Here is an 11,006-nt window from a genome sequence, read left to right as displayed (position 1 = left end):
ATCTCTTCACGGCAATAGAAAAAGTAACTAAGAAACAGTCCTAGGTATTTGTTTACCTGAAGGATTCCAGGGCAACATATCAAAGAAATACCTCCACACCAATATTTATTGCAGCACTATTCACAGTAGCCAGTGGAACGAGCCTATGTGTCCAGCAACAGAGAAGTGGATAAAGAACGTGTGCTATCTATATACACAATGAATTTTTTTTTCATCCAAAACGAACAAAGTGACATCATTTGCAGGAAAATGGATGCAACTGGAGATAAGTGAATTAAATAATTCAGTCAAAAAAAAAAATCACGCTTTTCTCTCACTCATGGTTCCTAAATTTTCAGTAAGCGCATAAAGAAGGCATGTTTGTGTATATGACATGGAAGTCGAAGCAGAGCTGTCTAGGGAAAGAAAGAATAAACAGGGACTGTTATTATGAAGAGCGTAGGAGTGGAACTAGAGTATACTTAGGAAAATGTCCTTATGTAACCCAGTGCCATGCACAGTGAGAACAAGGGACGCAGAATGAAAGAAAGGGAACATTGAAGTTTCCAAGTTTTCCTCAGAAAAAGAAAGTACAGTTGATGATTAGCAGCACTATGCATTCCTTTCATCATGGTGCCGAGGCAGGAGGACCAGCCTGGGCTATGTAGGAAGACCCACATCTCAAAAAATCCCACAAAATTAGAATTGAATTGTCAATTATACTTTCTATTGTTTCCTTTGTAAGGATCTGTGTAATCATTTTCTAAATTTAGTACAAATAAAAGATATTTTAAATCTATAATTTATTCTACCGGACAAATACATCCTATGTGTTCTCCTTCTGGCCTCCCACCAGGGACCCAGACTACTTAGTATTTACTGTTATGTCCACTTTTTCCTGACTGGGCTCTGCATTTTCCTTAAGCCACTTCTGACCTCCTGGTTTATGTCCTTTATTTTCTGTTTTTTGTGGTGCTGGAGAGTGAACACAAGGCCTTAAGCATGATGAATTGTACCCCAATTTCTTTTATATCTAAATGTTTTGCTTTAATTAAAAAACCCCACACATTTAGGGGAAGAATTAAGTAATAATAAATATATAATAGTAGCTTACATGAACGAATCAGAAGTTCTCACTTTTGAAAATGTTAATAATGCTAGGTGTGGTGTTGTACAACTTCAATTCCAGTACTCTGGAGCAGAGGCAGGTGGATCGATTTCTATGAGTTCAAGGCCAGCCTGGTCTACATAACAAGTTCCAAGCTAACCAAGGCTACATAGTGAGACCCTGTCTTAAAAAAAAAAAAGCCAGGCATTGGTGGCACAAACCTTTGATCCCAGCATTTGGGAGGCAGAGGCTGGTTGAGCTCAGAGTTCAAAGCCAGCCTGTTCTACAGAGCTAGTTCCAGACAGGCAGGGCTACACAAAGAAACCCTGTCTTGAAAATCCAAAATCACAAAAAAAAAAAAAAATAAACAATTTATGGGCCATTTCATGAAATATGAATTTGGGGAGGTGAGTGAGATGGCTTAGCAGGAAAAGGCACTTGTCCCTCCAGCCTGACAGCCAGTACAGTCCTTGGATGGAGAAAGCAGAAAGAGAGAACTGATTCTACAGGATTGTCCTCTGACCCTCACACGTTACGCATTCACATTCAAAACCAACAAATTTTAAAAATAAAGTTTTACGTGAGATGGGAGTCTTTAAAAATGAAACACCCAATACCCATTTCATGCTGAAATTTGATTCAGAATGGACAGCCATGTAGAAGTGTGATCAGGAACACAGGGCTATGCTCCAATGGCAGGAGACTAAACTGGGAGCCAGCAGAGCCTTTTATTTATTACTTATTTATTTATTGCCTTTTCTGGGTAGTCTATCTTCCTCTTGGGTATGAGGCAGAACCACTCTGGAATGAGGGTCTTCAGAAAAAAGTGACCTTACTAGACTATATGCTTTGCTTTGAGAAAATGATTTGTAATATCTATGCCCCACCATAAGAGGAGAAATTATGATTTCTATGACTGACTTCGGGAGAGAAAGACAGGAGACAGGCAGACCAACAGGGAGAATTTGCTTTCGAAGCTGCTTCTAAGATTTCCAACCTTTTAGTTCAAAGTGCTCGGCATGTCAAGGTGCCATGTTAGGGGCTACCAATTTCCAAACCTCGATATGGACAATCAGAGAAGCAGCTCTGGCTGAAAGCAGCTGAGAGTCTCGCAGAAAAACCAACACAAGTCAAGGAATATTGTGTTCTTGAAAGGTGAAGGAGCATAAAGAGTTATGAAAGATCTAGGAAGGCCTCCAAGACTGTAAGAACCGCAGAAATGTCCCCAAAGAGGTGCTTTAGTCCAAGGTTGAAACACTGGAGGAGTAATCAGGCAAGAAGGCTGTCTGGGAAGCCACAGGATCCAGAAGGAGACACTTCCAAAGAGCTGAGCCTGAAAAACCACAAATGAGATTGGAGTGTGGAGGAGAGGCAGGTTCTATCTTCTATGGGAGACTTAAGGAGACCCAAACATTTAAAGAGTGATTTACCAGACGCTAGAGTCTGGGATTTGTGCTAAAATAGCTGGGAGCTCTGAAAGGCTTTAAACAGATCGGATCAAATCCAATTTACATTTGGGGAATCTCAACGTACATTAAATATATGAATAGTGACTATGGAGAACGGGGGCCAGGCTCATCTTTGAACACTTGGTCCCCCTTTGGTGCTGGGTCAGATAATCATGGCACCTTTGGAATCTGAGGCATGGCTGGGAGAGGTAGACTGTTCAGAGTGGTGAGCCTTTCACTATGTAGCCCAACCCTGGTTCCACTCTAGAGCTCTCTACTTCCTAAGCTACCAAGATGTCACAAGCTTCATTATAGGCACTACATCACCACCCGCGCCAAGCCAGCCACCATGCTTGCCCTACCAGGACAACCTGTACCCTCCGGAACTGTGAGCAAACATAAACGTTGCTTCCCTTGTCACTGTGTTCCTGTATTTTATCATGGATGGGAAAGAAATGAGCACGCCATCCCTGTTCACTCCTCGGTTGTGTCCTGATTTTCTTCCAGGTGCAGGCTGTCCACTTACCTCTTCTGTTTAGTACATCAGCTCCTAATCCCGCGTGTTCCTTGGTTTGAGTGTACAAGGTGGCTGCACTCTGTCATCAAGATTGGCTTTGAATTCATTACCCTCCTGCTAGGATTGTAGGTGTGTGTCTCCATACCAGCTCTTGCTTCCTTTTTTAAGGTCCTAGTGACTGCCCCACTTTGAGTCATATACTCTTAAAAATGACTGTGATTAAGATTGACCAAACCACCTTTAATCCCAGCACCCAGGAGGCAGAGGCAGGTGGATCTCTGTGAGTTCAAGGCCAGTCTGGTCTACAGAGTGAGTTCCAGGAAGGGAGCAAAGCTACACAGAGAAACCCTGTCTTGAAAAACCAAAAAAAAAAAAAAAAAGATTGGCCAAACCAGGGTGGGAATCAGTTATGTTATCAAAATGAAAATGGAGAAAATAACCACACAGGCCGAGGATTACTTCCGTATTTTAATAACATTGGAGTCAGTGGAAAGGGTTGTTACCATCACTGGTTTCCTCTACTCAAGATTTAATGGGACTAGATTTTGATACACATTACTAATTACTGGAGCCAGACGTGGTGGTTGGAATGCAAACTGCCCATTGGCCATAGGGAGTGTCACTCTTAGTAGGTATGGCCTTATTGAGTAGGTGCGGCCTTGTGGGAGGAAGTATGTCACTGGGGGTGGGTTTTGAGGTTAGAGATGTTTAAGTCAGGCCCAGTGTCATTTTCTTCCTGCTGTCTGCCAATCCAGATGTAGAACTCTGAGCTACCTCTCCAACATCATGTCTGCCTACATACCACCATGCTTCCCACCGTGACAACAATGGACTAAACCTCTGAACTGTAAGCCAGTCCCAGTTGAATGTTTTTCTTTGTAAGAGTTGTCATGGTCATGGTGTCTCTTCACAGCAATAGAAACTCTAACAAGACACCAAGTAACTGTAACTCCCAAGCAGTTTTGTTATCCATGAGCAACTTGGAAGCCTTATGGGAAATAATGCTTTACTCACTTCCTACATCATTTAGTCATCAGTACTGGGCCTTATCACTCAATAGACTTCACTAAGTGACTCTGACTCTGTGGAGCACAGAAAATCAGTAACTCCTAACAATATAACTTCAATTTTATTATAAAAATTATAATTTTCCATCTATATTGGAAAGTACACAAGATGTAACAGCTTTAATTTTCTTCTCATTTCTCTTCCTAATAGTACATCTTCCTCAGGATCTAACCAGTTGGGTACAAAGATGGTCTTAGATCTCTTTTTCAGCTACATGGAGTTTTAGTACCTGAATAACCATAGTTTAGTTGACTTGGGATTGTTTCCAAACTTTTGCTACACTAACCGCTGCTATATTGAATGCCCTTGTACATCTGTCATTCACGAATGATAGCTGTAGAATGACTACTGTATATATTATACAGAATAATCCTTTGCCAGTCACGTGCACTATAAACATATTCATCGCCATTTCTTTTGTCACACAGAAGTAGTCAATGAGGGGGCGGTGGTGGCGCACGCCTTTAATCCCAGCACTCGGGAGGCAGAGCCAGGCGGATCTCTGTGAGTTCGAGGCCAGCCTGGTCTACAGAGCGAGATCCAGGAAAGGCGCAAAGCTAGACAGAGAAACCCTGTCTCGAAAAAACCAAAATAATAATAATAATAAATAAATAATAAATAAATAAATAATAAATAAATAGAAATAAGAAGTAGTCAATGAAATGCAGCCAGTTTTCCTTCTTTCCACTTTGGGGGTTGGGAGGCAAGGTCCATAGGTAGCTCAGCCTGCCAGGAACTCTTGGTCATCCTCCCCTAGTGCTGGGGTCATAGGTTGGGACGCTGCACTCAACTAACCACGATCTTAGCTTGTCTTCCAGTGGGTACCCAATTGCAGATATAAGCGCCTCAGCACTCCCACAGCCAATTTAGTATAGCCAAGCTTGCAACCTAGTACCTCCAACTCAGAAAATCAGTTACCTTTCCCTGACCCCACTGTTTGTCAAGGAGAAAAAAATGGCTCTTCAGATGACATTCACACCAGCAATGCCTGTCCAGCTGGCTGGTTCCCAACTGAGTTAAGTAATATGATTGATTGGGTAGATCTTTTCCATTTCTAACTGGTGGAAATGTTATTCCAACTCAAGGTCTCTTTGTGGGTGAAAGGCTTTTGAATCTTTGAAACGTTTACACGTATTCAAGCATGTGTTTAAGATGTGTTTATGTGCTTAGCCAGCTTTGGGGGGTATTTCAAGCTGTTACTGTGTTCTGTGGTAATCTTAAGAGTAAGAAAGATTTGTTTTGGACCGTTTATAAGTAGAGAGGTTTATTTGGCCTCACAGCTCCAGGGTTTTCAGTCTCTAACAGTTCCATTGCTTTGCTCTGTAGTGAAGCAGAGCATCCTGGGAAGGAGTGAGGAAGAAGACAAAGCTGGCTAGGTCATGGTGACCAGGAAAGGCCTGGGGACTGGAGTCTCAGTTACTGCCTTCCTTCCATTAGGATCCTCTTCCTACAGATTCCGCCACTTCTCAACGCCAGAACAAGCTGGAAAACCGTTTTTATGCAATCTGTTTTGATCATGTTTCTTCCCTTCCCCCAATTCCTCCTAGATCCCTCCACGTTTCTCCACACCCAACTTTATGTTCTCTCTCTCTCTCTCTCTCTCTCTCTCTCTCTCTCTCTCTCTCTCTCTCTCTCTCTCTCTCTCTCCCTGACCCCAAAACAAAAGTCAAACAAGCAAAAAACCAATAATATATATAAAAAAATGCACAAACAAAATCGAAACAAAAAATTTAAAAAAACAAAAAACATGGAGTTCATTTGTGTTAAGTCAACTACTCCTGGGCACTGGGCCTGCCCTGAGGTGTGCTTAATGAACCCAGAGAGACTCCATTGGAAAAAACCTACTTTCCTCTCACTAATGAGTAACAAATAGCTTCTTGGGTAGGGGTGAAGCTTTGTGTCCAGTCCTCCTTCTCGGTGCTGGGATTTTGTCTGGTTTGAACAGTGCTGGCCCTGTGCATGCTGTCACAGTCTGTGAATTCATGTGTCAATCCCGTTATGTCTGACAGACACTGTTTCTTCGGGGTCATCCACCACCTCTAGCTCTTACATTCTTCTGCCTCCTCCTCAACGGGGATCCCTGAGCCTTGAGGGGACAGGTTTGATGAAGATGACCCATTTAGAACTGAGTGCTCTGAAGTCTCTCACTCTGCACACTGCCTAACTGGAGGTCTCTGTTAATTCCCCCACCCCACCTCCTGCTGCAACAAGCTGCTTTTCTGATGTGGGCCGAGCGAGGTATTGGTCTAGGAGTCATTAGGAGTCAAGACCAGAAAGGTCATGGGCCTCGAGAAAAACCAAACAGTATTATTTTGCTAAAGGAGCATGACCACCATGTTTCAATGAACAGTTCTCGGGGGACATTTAAAATCCAAGCATTAGCAAGCAGTTTAGGTATGTAAGATCAAAATACAAAACCCCATGGAGCTGGAGAAATGGGTCAGTGATCCAAAGCATTTACTGTCCTTTCAGAGGACCAGGGTTTGGTTTCCAGCACCCATGTAGGGTGGCTCACAGCCACCTAAAATTCCAACTCTGGGGGTACCGGACGCCTCTGGTCTCCTTGGACACCTGCACTTATATGCACTTACCCATTCACACAGTTAAAAATAGTAAGAATAAATCTTTTTTTAAAAAAACACAAATCCTGGTGTCATGAATTTTGGGTAGTCTGCCAGCTCTTCCTCCAGTCTGCAGTGTTGATGGTAGTGACAGGGTGTGCCCAGCTAGAGGCTTGCCTTGGTATTGGTGAACAGAAGAACAAAAATCATGCAGTGGTAGTCAAGGTCAGGGACCAATTCCTGGCCCTGGCGGCTGCAGGCTGAAACCTGAGAGAAAGTGAAGACTGACAGGACATAGAAAGGGGAAGGAACTTCTCATCTGGGAGTCTAGCTGAAGTCTGGCCATCTTACAGTAAGAAATTCCGGGACAGTTAACAAAATCTGTTGTGAAGGTTGCCTACGTAGAGAGAGTAGTCCTTTTATAGAGAGAGATTTTAAATAAGCATGTTCCTGACTCAAAGGGACCGCAAGTTTCCCCTTCAGGAAGATTCTAGAAATAGGCATCCTTTCCATTTACAGAGCTGCTTTTAAATAGAGGAAGCAGAAGACATTTAATTACTTAAAAGACTGCCATACTGTCCACAGAACCTAACTAGTTCATAGGCCCATGTGGTCATGTTTAAATGCTCTTTCCCCCTCTTCCTCCCTTAAAGGCTTGGAGAAAGTATCTGCCTGCCTCAACATACGTGTCCTTTCAAAACTTCCCCATACACAATTTTCAGTGGTTTGATGCATTTTTTAAAGTGTGATATGTCAGCATTGTAGGGCACAGGCACAAAGAGGCTCAACTCTTCACCACCTCCCTCAGTTCAGGGATATCCCCCTCAACTAAGGCCCAAGCAGGCTTTAAAGCGGAAAAGGATTTCAGGACTAGCCAGTTTATGAAGCAGAGTTGGAGATTTTATTATATAGTTACTTTCTGTTGCTGTGATAAAACATGGTCAAAAGCAGCTTCAGGAAGAGTTTATTATGGCTTAGGCTTCTAGAGGGGAGGAGTCCATCATAGGGGAGGAGTCCATCATAGGGGAGGAGTCCATCATAGGGGAGGAGTCCATCATAGGGGAGGAGTCCATCATAGTGGGAAGGCATGGCAACAGAGGCAAGAATCTGAGACATCTTCTTCTTCTGAAAGATTTATTTTATTTTACATGTACAGTTGTCTGGCCTGTGCATGTGTGCCACATACCCATGGAAGTCAGAAGAACTGGAGTTACAGATGGTTTTGAGCCACCATGTGGATGCTGGGAATTGAACTCAGGTCCTCTGCACCTGGCCATCTCCCCAGCCCCTAAGAGATCACATCTTTAACTACAAACACTAAACATAGAGCGAACTGGAAGCAGAATAAGGCTATAAATCTCAAAGCCTGACCCCAGTGACATCCTTCCTCTAGCAAGGCTCCACCGGAAAAGGTTCCATAACCTCCTCCAAAAAAATGCTACCAACTGAGGAACAAGTATTCAAACACATAAGCTTATGGAGAACGTTTCCCAGTCAGACCACCGTATCTTTTTTTAGTATTTGTGTGGACGTTAGCGATGTTGTGTTTATATGTGTGCAGTTGTGCATGTGCCACTGCAGGTGTACAAAGGTCAAAGGACAACTCTGGCTGTCAGTCCTTACCTTCTACCTGTTGAAGACGGGATCTCATCACTCCTTCACGTACCAGGCTAACTGGCCCATGAGCAGAGACACACACACACACTGCCGCATCTGGCTTTATGTGAGTTCTGTAGATCAAAACTTGGGTCTTCATGCTTGCATGACAAATGATTTACCCACCCACTGAGCCATCTCTCCAGTCCATATTAAAGATGTTTTCATATAGGCTTAAACTCAAGGATTGGGGGGGGGGGGAGAAGAAAGTAAGACACATGGAAACATGGGTGTGAGCTTCTCAAAGAGGAATTGCAGTCCACTGTTTTCAATATTCATATATAGGATTTGGGTGGGGTGTAACACGAATGCTAAATTGGTCTTTTAATTTAAAAAAAAAAAATCCAGGGCCAGATATTGGAGTAAATGCTGAAAGATCAGAGAGACAAAGGAACAAGCCACTGCCACGTCTTACCTCGAGGACTCCTCAGCCTGAAAAGGCTTACTGTTCCTGTTTCCTCGTGCCTTATATACCTTTCTCCTCCCAGCCATCACTTCCTTCTTAGTGCTGGGATTGAAGGTGTGTGACTTCCCACAATACTGGAAGCAAAGGCATGAGAACTCAAGTGCTGGGATTAAAGGTGTGTGATTCCCAATGATGGGGATTAAAGGTGTGTGCCACCACTGCCTGGTTCTGTTTCTCTCCTAGATTGAGTCAATTTCACAATAGTCCAGGGTGGCTTTGAACTCACAGAGATCCAGATGGATCTCTGCCTCCCAGTGCTAGGATTAAAGGTGTGTGCCATCACTGCCTGGCCTCTATGTTTAATCTAGTGGCTTGTTCTGTTCTCTGATCTTCAGGCAGATTTTATTAGAGTACACAATATAACAGCACATTGGGGTTTGAGGTTACTATCTTATCACAGGGTGGTTCCTACTCTTCCAGGGGACCTGAGCTCAGTTCCCAGTACCTGTGTTGGGGGGCTCCAACTGTCTGTAACTGCACCCAGGGGAGCCTGTCACTCTTTGGCTTCTTCGGGCACTTGCACAAACACACACACACACACAAATAAACTAATAAATCTTAAAAAGAACTCCTACACAATGAACACCATTTACTGTGGAGGCTGTTGACATCAAGTTAATATTCTGTTCATATATAGGTATTTTAGGTTAATCTAGCAGTGACCAGGCTTAAGGTCTGAATATATATTACTTGGGATAGGTAGGGCCTCTTCTGTTCCCAGAAATTTCCTAAAAAATCTCCTAAGTGTTTGGAGTAAAGATATCCTGCCTTTCTGAATATTATCAATTGTAAGCCTCTCAGACGGGACCAGTGACTTGTGTTTGCATGTGTAAAGGCCAGAAAGGCCACCTTATGGTATCTTCTGTGTCACATTCCACATTTTTTGAGACAGTGTCTTTCACTGAACCTAGAGTCAATGTTTTGCTAGTCTGGCCGGCCAGCGAGCCTCTCACCCCAGGATCTGCCTGTCTTTGCTCCTCCAGCGCACCAGGCCTACACTTGGCTTTCACATGGATGCTGCGGATCTGAACTCAGGTCCTCACACTTAGCAAGCACTTCACCGTACACGAAGCCACTGCCCGAGCCCAGCCCTGAAAAGGATTTTTAAGAAAGATGTTGTCACTATTCGACTTCAGATTTCACATTTGCATCTTACTCCAAGGCCATACTGCCTGGAGTACATTTTGAAATGATTTTTATTTACTTATTTTATTTTTAATTTTACTTAAAGAATTTATGTTTATGGGTGTTTTGCTTACATGTATATCTGTGTACTACTCACATGCCTGGTGCCAGTGGAAGCCAGAAGAGGACATTTGATCCCCTGGAACTGGAGTTAGTTATGAGCCGCTGCATGGGTGCTGGGAATGGAACTGGTCTGAAAGAGCAGTTAGTGCTGCTAACCTCTGAGCCATCTCTCCAGTCCCACCTGTTTTTTTTTTTTTAAGTAATTAATTTTTTGAGACGAGGTCTCACTATGCAGCTCTGACTGGCCTAGAACTCACTATGTAGACCAGGCTGGCCTCAAACTTACAAAGACTCACTGCCTCTGTCTCCCGAGTGCTGGAATTAAAGGTGTTTGCTACCATGCCTGACCCAATTTTCTTAATGTTTTTACTACATTTATCTATTAATGTGTGGGTGTGTTATGTGTACACGTGCAATTGTGAGTATGACTTTGTCCCAGTGCACATGTGGAGGATAGAGAATAACTTGTAAGAATGGGTCTCAGGGATTACATTCAGGTCCTCAGGCTTCGCAACAAGTGCCTTTTCCCACTGACTCATCTCACCAGTTCTTTTGGGGTTGTTTTGGGGCAGGGTCTCACATAGGTAGCCCAGGCTGACCTTGAACTTCTGATGCTCTGCCTCTACGTTTGTGGAGTATTATGATGATGAGCCACCACATAATGGCTTATTTAAAGAAACCATGACTTGGGGGTTAGAGAGATGGCTCAGTGGTTAAGAGCACAGATTGCTTTTCCAGAGGACCCAGGTTCAATTCCCAGCACCCACATGGCAGCTCACAACTGTCTGTGACTCCAGTTCCAGGGGATCTGACACCCTCACACAGACATACATGCAGGCAAAACACCAATGCACATAAAATAAAAACAAACTAAAAACAAAGAAAACATTACCTTAAAAAATATTCCCCTATAGTCATTCCTCTCAGCATGTAAGCATCAAATTAGCATATTTGG

This window comes from Peromyscus leucopus, chromosome 17 (assembly GCF_004664715.2).
Source record: "Peromyscus leucopus breed LL Stock chromosome 17, UCI_PerLeu_2.1, whole genome shotgun sequence".
Taxonomy (NCBI): Eukaryota; Metazoa; Chordata; class Mammalia; order Rodentia; family Cricetidae; genus Peromyscus; species Peromyscus leucopus.
Note: the sequence above shows the minus strand (reverse complement) of the source record.